This window comes from Halichoerus grypus, chromosome 4, assembly GCF_964656455.1.
Source record: "Halichoerus grypus chromosome 4, mHalGry1.hap1.1, whole genome shotgun sequence".
NCBI lineage: Eukaryota > Metazoa > Chordata > Mammalia > Carnivora > Phocidae > Halichoerus > Halichoerus grypus.
Window position 1 is genome coordinate 173,603,190 of NC_135715.1, and position 10,607 is coordinate 173,613,796.

Sequence of the window (10,607 nt, forward strand, 5' to 3'; positions counted from 1 at the left end):
ATTGTTTTCATGTGTAGAGGAAAAATAGCATGTTAAACCTGTGTTTTTAGGCATATTATTGTTTGCAATATTTTTTTTTTAAGATTTTATTTATTTATTTGACAGAGAGAGAGCACACAAGCAGGGGGAACAGCAGAGGGAGAGGGAGAAGCAGGCTTCCCGCTGAGCAGGGAGCCTGATGTGGGGCTCGATCCTAGGACCCTGGGATCATGACCTGAGCCGAAGGCAGATGCTTAATGACTGAGCCATCCAGGTGCCCTTATTGTTTGCAATATTTTATGTAAATAAAATGAGTTGACTTAAAGATAATATTAAGTAAATAATAATCGAGGTGGTTCAAAGATATGGCAAAATTGGAAGCAGTTTCCCGAATGACTGATATTTAGGAAATGCTGCTTGGCATTAGCTCTGTACACAATGGCACTCAGTCCATGGGGTTTTATTGCCGGCCCATGGCCAGGATGAAGAGGCAGGAGTGCCTGGTGGAGTGACCAGTGCTTGGGGGAGTGAAACCACATTCATCCAAGGACCTTGAGTGAGGAGGAGCTTTGTTTCTTCAGGCTGCAGTTCTTCCATTTATGGAGGCATCCCTGAGGCTGCCCATAGGGAGAATGGGGTAATCTCCATCTACTGCAGACAAAGCCAGGCAGAAGGGGGTGAGGGGTGGGGAGAGGGGTGCACAGGACTCAGAGACCAGTCCCTCCCCTCACTGAACTTTCTGTGTCTTGGGAAATGGAGGAGATTGATGGAAGACACCAAAGAAACACAAAGTAATACAAACTCACATCTCAGGACAGCCTAGACGGGGCTCCAGTCCTAAGTGGTGGTGTTAGCAGCAAAGCACAGGGACGGCTGAGGTCTGCCTCACCTTCAGGAAGGTGTTCTACCAGGAATGAAGCAAGCACCCCATTCAAGAGGGCCTTCCTCCCTTAGGGAGCTTCTCTCCTCCTCACACTGGCCTTAAAGAACCTTGGAATTGGGTGGGGGTGGTCTTCTTCTTCCCCTAGTGAATGATTCTTTGCCACCTCCACTCACCCCCCCCACCCCCAATGGCTTAGTTTCCAAACTGGATGATTTCATCATTCCCTCCCACACTCACATCTCCCTCACTTCCCCCTCAATCCCCGGTGGAGCCGTCACACTGACTCCTGATTGGAGGAGAGAGGCTGCAGTTTAATTACAGAGCGAAGGAGAACCAAGGCCTGCCCGTAAAATTGCAGTGTGTAGTCTCTACAGCATTCTCCCGGACGGGAAAGAGGTGGGGAGGCAGAGGGGTGCTGTTCAAACCCATTTCTCACTACCTCTCGACAGCGATTTTGTAAAGAGACCAATGTGCCCACAGCAACTTCTTGCTTTCCCTGACTCTCTGCTGAGGCAAGAGATTTCCTGGCAAGGGGAGTTAGGGTCACGAAGTGTGTGTGATGTTGAGGGAAGGGAGCAGGGAGTGAGAGAGGACGGGGAGGGGGAGGTCTGTGCGCTCAGCTGGACACACAGACTCTGCAACTTGCGTTGCAACACGCCTTTGCAGAGGACTTGGGTTTCATCTGTAGGAGGGGTTCAGCTTTTTTTGTTGTTCTGACTATGGGGGAGGCTGGTGCCCTTGGGGGGGTAGAAGGCAAGCTGAGCCTGTGCGCTTGTGATTTTATACCGCCTGGGCTCGGAGAAGCTGGCTGGGTCCCCTCCAGCCTTTATTTATTTAGCTTTGCTTGCTTCTCAGTGGCCTCAAGGGGGTGAGGGTGGGGGTAATGGGGAGATGAGATAATTGTGGGGGCCTGAACAAGGTTGCTGGGACGGTTTTGTGTGGCTGAGATCCACCGAGCAAGCAAAAGAAAGAGAGAGAGAGAGACCCCTAAGAAGAAAGGGGGTGAAGAAAGGGAGTGGGGGGAGAAAAACCAAGCGCAACAATACCGAGAGTCATTGTGAAGACTCAGAACTAAGAGTGGAGGGGCTGGAGGCGGCGAGTGTGGGCCATCTTGCTCCCAGCTGAGGGCCAGGAGTGGGGGCAGCAGGGATTTACCGAGAGGGGAGGGGGCGCCTGCAGACAGATTTAAGATTAAGAAGTCTGCTGTGTTTTAGAAGCTCCCCCATTGGAATAAGATGGGTTGTTGTTTGCCAGAGCCTGAAAGGTTTATTTAACCATTCCAGATAGAGTATCGCCAAACAGATGTAGTCTTGTTCCTCGAAAGAAGAGCTGCGGCTGGGGGGGAGGGGGGAGGAGGGCATCTAATGGAGGCAGCAGCCCCGCTCACATTTTCCATAGATGCTCACCCTGCCCGAGACCTTTTTCAGGGAAGCCAGTTGCCAGTTCTCCCCCATTCTGAGCCAGGCTCCCTGCCTTGCCTCCTTGTGCCTCCTGTCCTGCCTTCCTTCTCCAAGAAGCGTCAGGGAGTGCTGGGTCCTCTCTGAGTCTGTCCTCTGATGACCAGGAGGGTCTGCTGGGGCCTGGCTGAATGCCAGGTCCAGACTCTCAGCTGGTGACACTGGGGACCCTGGGCACCTCACTGTGGGATTCTGGGTTGGAATGGGGATGGAGAGGGAAGCCAGGGGAGCTGGGACCCTCAGATAAAATCAAGAATGTGATGGTTATGGAGTTGGCCTTTCCGACAGGCATCTTGTGGCTCCCTCAAGGTCACATGAGGTTGGGAGGTTACCATGGGTGGTCAATTGCATTCAGGTTGGGAGTAAGACTCCAGGGTCTGTATTATCTCCTAGGTCTGACGGTTTTTGAAAGCCTGCTCTCTATAATTAAGGAGGCCCCAGTGCAGGGGTCGGCATCCTGCAGACCTCGGGCCAATTCTGGCCTCCACTTGCTCTCATAAGTAAAATGTTACTGGAACACAGCCATGCTTCTCTGTTTGAATATCACCCTTGGTTGCCATGGGCCTGTAATGGTAGAGTTGAGTAGTTGTGACAGAGACCATATGAAGCCCGCAAGGCCGAAAATATTCACTGAAGGGTCTTTTGCTTTTGCCGACCCCTGATCTAGAGAATTCAGGCTGAGGGATGCTTTGCTCAACACCCCTCCCTTCAGATGCAATTGGTCTCACAGTTTTGAACCCATCTGGAATGGCCACAACATTTTGACCTCAACCACCTTACAAAAGAAGAGGGGGAGGAAATCTGATTTGTTTAATGGTAGACCCCTACCTGAAGCCTGGAGTTCCGCGGTGCTCTTTGTGAAACTGAGCTTCAGGAGCTTCAGGGAATGAGTGCGTGCTGCGCTGGAGGTAAAAGCGTCTATTAGTTTTATTCCTATGGGCATGCCTCTGGAGAGCTGCAGGGCCCCTTGTTCTCCAGGGAATGAGCGGCAGCTTGAGACACGGAGGGTGCTGGAGTGACAGCCTACCTAACATGCAGATGTTCTCGTCAATAAAGAGGGGTGGGGGCCGTGCTCGCGATGCTCCCCAGAGATGGCCTGAACAGCCTCTTCTGTCCCGCCTGCCCATTCCCCGGCCCCTTGAAGATGAGCTGGCCTGGGGGCTGTCTGACCAGCAGAATGAGGGGGATATAATGTGGCGGGACTTCTGGATGCCAAGAAGCCTTGCAACTTCTACCTGGTTTCTTGGGACACTCCCTCTTGAAACCCAGCCTCCTCACGCTCAGGAGCCCAAAGCACACGAAGAAGACAGAGGGGGGAGCCGTGGTTGGCCACCCAGTTCAGCTGCCAGCCAAGAGCCAGCGTCAAGTGCGGGCCAGGTGAGTGAGCTACACTCTCGGGTATCCAGCCCAGTCAGGCCTCCAGATGACCCAAGTCCTAGACACGGCCTCAGAGCCACGTGAAAGGGCCTGTGTGCAAATTACCCAGCAGAGCCCTATTAATCCACAGTACTGCGAGAGATGATACAGACGGTAGTTTTAAAACTTAAGTTTGGAGATGGCTTGTTACACAGGGAGAGGTAACGAGGAAATGGCAGTGTGGACGACGAGGGGCATAGGGACAACTGTGGCCACACACCTTGATGTTAGCAAATCTGGAGTCAGAGGATTGGTCCCGCAGGGTAGTGGAAAGGTAAGGGTTTGACATCTGGCTCTATTACACGCTAGAGATCTTCTTTGACTTACGATGGGGTTATGTCCTGATAAACCCATTGTAAGTTGAAGACACGGTGAGTTGAAAATGCATGTAATACACCTAACCTACTGAACATTCCAGCTTAGCCTAGCCCACCTGCAAGGTGCTCAGAACACTATGTTAGCCTAGTTGTGCAAAAGCATCTCACACAAAGCCTATCTTGTAGTAAAATGTTGGAATATCTCCCGTAATTAATATTGAGTACTGTACTGAAAGTGACAACCATAATGGTTGTATGGATTCGGAATGGTTGTGAAGTGTATTGGTTGTTTACCCTCATGATCGTGGGCTGACTCTGGGCCCTGGCTCCCTGCCGCTGGTCAGCATCAGGAGAGAGGACCATGCCACTTATCCCTAGCCCAGGGAAAGATCCAAACTCAAAATTCGAAGTACGGTTTCTACTGAAGGCATATCGCTTTGGCACCATTGCCAATTCGAAAAATTTTAAGTTGAACCATCATGAGTCAGGGACCGTGTGCCGCTGGGTGACCTTGGACAGGTCACTTAACCTCTCTGGGCCTCATCTGACACTTAAGAGAATTAAATGAAATAACACCTGTGAGCGTGCTCTGAGTTTTGTTCCTCTCTTCCTCTGGTCACTGACCTTTGTTGCCTGTGGCTATGGCCATGCAGGTCAGCTGGATCTCCTACTTACAGTAGGGAGAAGGTTCTGGATTCCCTGGCCAGTTCCATGCCTTCTTCCAAGCTTCTGAGTGGCCACTGAGCTCTGATGTCTACTTCCATTTCTTTCTTGTTACTCTTTTTTTTGGGGGGGGGTTCTTTCCTGTTACTCTTCATTACATTTTCTGGAGGCTGTGTTCATCCAGTTATCCCCTTCCTGCCTCACTGAGGGCCGGGGATCTACTCCCTTCCCCCCAAGCTTGGGGTGAATTCCTCCTCCTGCAAACATCTTCCCAGCTTTATTTATTTATTTTTTTAAGATTTATTTATTTGAGAGAGAGAGAGAGAGAGAGATATTGAGAGCATGCACATGCATGGGGGGAGGGGCAGAGGGAGAGAATCTTAAGCAGACTCCATGCTGAGCATGGAGCCTGACCTGGGACTCGATCTCATGACCTGAGCCGAGACCAAGAGTTCATGCTTACTAACGGGGCCTCCCAGGCGCCCCCATCTTCCCAGCTATATTAGAGGCAGCGCTTTCCTGGGCTTACAATGAGGAACTGTCGACCTCATGCTCCATTCCTGAATGGTGCCAAAGGACATGGGCCCCTCCTCATGAGCAGAAGATAATAATAACAGCTCGACTACCTACTGCTGAGGGCTGTATGCCGGGCGGAGGGTTTTATTTACTCTTTGTAGCACCCCTCTGAAATAGGCGCTATTATTATCCTCCCCTTATTACAGATGGGAAAACTGAGGCTCAGAGAGGTGAAGTAACTTGCCCCAAACGACACAGCCAGTGACGGAAGAGGTTGGACATGCATCCACTCTGGCACCAAGCCCTTTCTCTTAACTCCTCCGCCAGCCTCCGGTGCTCACATTCCCATTCTGATTTTCTTTAGTGTCCTCTCCATTTGGTTACTTTAAAGTCACCCAGCCCAAGTCCGTACCTTCTAGAGGGCAGGGCTATCCAGCAGCCTAAGCCAGCCTCTGGGCAGAGGCATGTGGTGAAGATGCTCCGAGGACAAAGATGATGATGGTGATGGGGTCCAGCTGTTGGCCAGACGCATGAGGCCGGTTCAGGAAATCACCATGAAGCATGCAGCCCTGGCCTCTGACTTACCTCTGAGCACATTTTTCATTTTTTATCTTTTCCACAGCGATGCCCCTCAAATTTTCATGATGGAGTTTCCAACCAAGGCATGGGATCAGAAAAGCCAGATGTCCTCACGCTTGTTCATTTTGCTTCAGGACTCACCAAGGAAGAGGTATGCTGGTCTGTGGCGATTCCTAGGGGTGTGGACAGAGAGGAGAGGACGCTTCCTCTGCTCAAGCAATACTCTTACCCCCCCCCCCTTTTTTTTGCTGCTTTTCTTCCTCCTGAGACAAATAAAACTAAAACAAGACTTCCATAATAAAAATGTCTGCACCTGGTGTGGCCAAGATGATTTTAGGTGTTACTCATGGTGTTTAATCATGACACATGGGCAGGACATTATATAACATTGTATGATACGATTCTCTTAAAATTCATCCCATTATATCATTTAAAAGGTGCTCAATTTCCTCAGTCAACCAGGAACTGCAAAATACAACCACAATGCAATGCAACTATATACCCACCAGATCGGGTATGTTGAGAAAAGATGGGATATGTCAAGTGTTGGCCAGCATAGGGAGCAATATACTGCTGATAGCAGTAGAGATGCACACACTGACTTTGCAAAACTTTCTGCCTGTCCTTTATCTACTGAAGCTGAACACATGTATACCCCATGACCCAGAAATTCCATATCTAGTAGAGCTGCAACAGAAATGTGTGCACATGCTCAACAAACAGCATGTTCTGGAAGGTTCGCAGCAGCTGTGTTCAGAAGAGTCAAACACTGGAAACTATCCAAATGCCCATCAACAGTACCACGGATAAATAAACTGCGGTATAGTCATAGCACGGAACACTACCCCACAACAAGAAGGAACCAATAACTAACTACGTACAAGAATATGGATGAATTTCACCAGCGTGATGTGGAGCAAAATCAGCCAGAGACAAAAAGACTATCTGTTGTATGTTTTCGTTTATGTGAGATGCAAAAAGAGGCAAAACTCATCCATGTTAGTAGAAGTCAGGATAATGGGGTGCTGGAAGTAATACTGGAAGGAGGTGTGAAGGGGGCTTCTGGGTGCTATTTATGTTTTCTTTCTTCTTTCTTTTCTTTTCTTTCTTTCTTTCTTTCTTTCTTTCTTTCTTTCTTTCTTTCTTTCTTTCTTTCTTTCTTTCTTTCTTTCTTTCTTTCTTTCTTCCTTTCTTGATTTTATTTATTTATTTGACAGAGAGAGACACAGCAAGAGAGGGAACACAAGCAGGGGGAGTGGGAGAGGGAGAAGCAGGCTTCCCGCAGAGCAGGGGGCCCGATGCGGGGCTCGATCCCAGGACCCTGGGACCATGACCCGAGCCGAAGGCAGACACTTAACCGACTGAGCCACCCAGGCGCCTCTATGTTCTCTTTCTTCTCTTGGGTACTTGTTATATGGAATTTGTGAGCATTTATCCAGTTTGTGGTATGAGCACTGTTTTGCATGAATAGTACATTTCAATACAATGTTTAAAAAAATATACTTCTACATCTGATGACTTAATGAAGATAAATTTCACCTCGGGTCTGGCTTGCCTTTAAAACTTCTCTTTAGACTGGCTCATCTTTTGTTAACCAGAGGAATATGCCAGGCTCAGAGGCTTCAGTGGGCAACAGTATCCAGCTTGAATGCAATGGCATTGTTTTGTTTTCATTGTGTTTATTTTTACGGTTGCCATCTATATATGGCCATCAATCCTGGTTTTCCATTTATGGTAGTGATATAACGTTTATTTTAAAAATAGCTTTTAGCTGCCAAGAAAAAAAAAGAGATCTGACTTCACATTAAAAAAAGTATTACGTAAATAATAGTACAGGTGGTACTTGGTTAAGGTAAACCTTGCGAGGGTGGAGTTTGTGAAACACTTTTCAAATGGAAAAAGGCAGGGATTAGGGGGAGGGGAGAAAACCAGTTTCAGCCTGTCCCCATCTCTCAGCAAGTCCCCACTGCCTGGTCTAGGCTCTCAGGCCTAAGCACATACCCTTGACAGAGGACTCATGAGCAATTCAAAGTAAGGTATGCTCCAGAAACAGTGGGCACAGCAGGGACGAGGAGGACAGAGAGCCTGGGTTCACTCAACAAATACTTATCGAGCCTCTGAGTGCCAGGCGCTGTTCTAAGCCCTGCGCCTGCAGTTAGAGAACAAAACGGTGGGTCAAGTCCCTCCACCTCTCCAGGCTTCTGATGGCAGATAGCCATCTGGTAGCAGTAGCCAGCCTTGCTGGAGTAGAACTCTGAACCTCACAGGGGTTAGCACTTAAAAAGATGGGGTTCGTGGTGGTGGCCGTGTGTACAGGGGGAGGGGCGATAAAGCCGACTCTTCCCCAGGGTACTAGGAGGAAAGAATTGGGGTCTGGCCATCAGACTCATTCAAGAGAAATCTTGAATATTTTGCATTTGTCAAGTTAGCCTCACTTTGTTCATCTCCAGAGTTCTTGGCTAAGAAAGAGATCAAGAACTTGAAACAGAGCTGGAAAGAGAATGAGTCTCAAATGGCCCGTGAGTAGCAGAATAAATGAGTGAATGAAGGTCTCTCCTATCCCCTCTGCTGGACATCACCATGGAGAGTGAGAAGTTCTGCCTGAAGTAGTTTTAGTACTTTTCATCCATTTACTCATTTACTCATTCAACGTAACTGTGGAGTGCTTACTAGGTGCCAGGCACTTATTTTAGACCTGTGCCCTGTCCACATGCTAACAGCTAGCCACCTGTGGGTATTGTTTGAATTTTTGGCTAGCTCAAATTGAAATGTGCTCTAAGCATAAAATACACCCCAGAGCTTGAGGATTTCATATGAAAAAAGGAATGCTAAATCTTTCATTAATAATTTTTAATACTGATTACATATTAAAATGGTATCTTGAATATATTGAGTTAAATAAAGTATTACAATGGGTTTCACTTATCTCTTTTTACTTTATTTTAATGCGGCTGCTAGAAATTTGAAAATTGCCCATGTGGCTCACATTTGTGCTTTGCATTAGATTTCCTCTGGAACGCCTCACACTAGGCACTGTCCCTATGCTGAAGGCGCTCAGACCCTAGTGGATGCGGACAACAGGAACAAACGTTACCAGGCAGGCACAAGGAGCCAGGGCACACCCAGGGGGAGAGACGACTGTCTCTTTTTACTTCTGTCAGATCTGCACTAGACACAACTCTACAGACTTCCAGAAGTTCAGCTCCGTCTATTTCACTCCTCTGCTCAAACATGGAGGCTGCATCCCCTGCCCACTGAATGAAGCCACACCTCCTCACAAGTCAACAGGCTTTCCTGCCAGTGCCCCCCACCCCCAAGCACTCTGCTGGCCAAAGTGGACTTCCTTTCTCCAACCTTCCTTTCCCACTTCCCTGTCCTTGCTTTGGCTGGTCCCTCTGTTCCCAGTGTCCTTGCTATCCCTGCGTTTCCCCGGGTAGATTTCTAAGTTTAGATTTCAATTCTGATTCACCCATGACCCCCCAACCCTCATCCCCTCTCTCTCCATCTAAATATTTCTCCTCCTCCAAGCCTCTGACAAACTAGTTGTTTGTTCATCTTACCGAAATCTTCACCCCAAACACTGTTAATTCCTTAAGCCAGAACTTGCCTTCCTTGGGGCATCTCACTCACCTCCAGGACCAGGTGGCCATCTGGCAAGCAGCTGTCGAGTTCAGTCAAATAGCTCTGAGTCCTAGTTAGAGCTGGTGTGGAGGGCTCTGGCCGGGGAGAAGGCTGGCAGAGGTATTGGGAAATTAAATCTAGGCTGGAGTCAGCTGAACGGTGCATCCCTGGTCAAGAGAATCTCTCTGACAAGGGTCTTTGTTAGGGTCACAAACTAGGGACATGGGTGATAATTAAGGCCTGGTCCAGCCTGGAATCCTGGGGGTTGGGGGAAGCAAGGAGAGATGACTCAGTTTAAATCAAACAGAACAACGAAGGGAGGCTGTCCTTGTCCATCTGCATTATCAGAGAGAGCTATAAATGCCCTTCCCCCGGGCCTCCTCTCACACCTGTAAGTCTGATCTGACCTCTCCAAGACCCCTGAAGCAGGGTGTTTGGGGATCTCTCCTACAGCAAATGCCTCTAGATCAGGGAGAGGGGGACAACTAAGGGATTACTTTGGGGCAGGTCAGGCAGAGAGGAAGGGAGCCGGTTTCTCAGTGCCCAGAAATTGCATTTCTGGTTATTATATGTTACCAGATGTTGGCAGGGTTGGGAAACTGCTGTGGTCACTAAGAGGGGCTGTTCAGGCTAGGCTGGTCTAGTGGATGGGAACGTGCTTCTTCTTCGGACGAACTCCCTGAACACCAGAGTCATTGCCCCAAGCAACACGTCGGCACTGAGTGGAACTGATGGAGGGAGATGGTGGGAGTGGACGGAAATCTACTTGAAGGTCAAGACTACGTCTTATGTCCTTTGCGTTGACCCAGCAGTTAGCCCAGTGCCGGCCACATGGGAAGCACGCAAACTAAGTCCTTCCGAACTGAACTGAAAACAGGAGACAAAAGCACCCACTTTTCTCCACTCCCGCGCCGACCCTATCCAAACCCCCAAGTTACTCGCATTCCCCGGGAGTCAGGGAGCCCGGAGTAGAAGGGTGTGGAGGGAAGGAGGGCGGGGTGGTGGTGGTGGTGGCGGTGCACGGGACCCACAGAGCCCGGGAAGCGCATGGGGGCGGGGGGTGGGCGAGCGGGCGTGCGCGCACTCACGGGCCGGCGCGCGGGAGTGTCGGGGGAAGGGGGTGGTCTCCAAAAGGGGGAGGGGAGAAGGCAGGGGGCGGGGAGAAGCAGGGCCCTT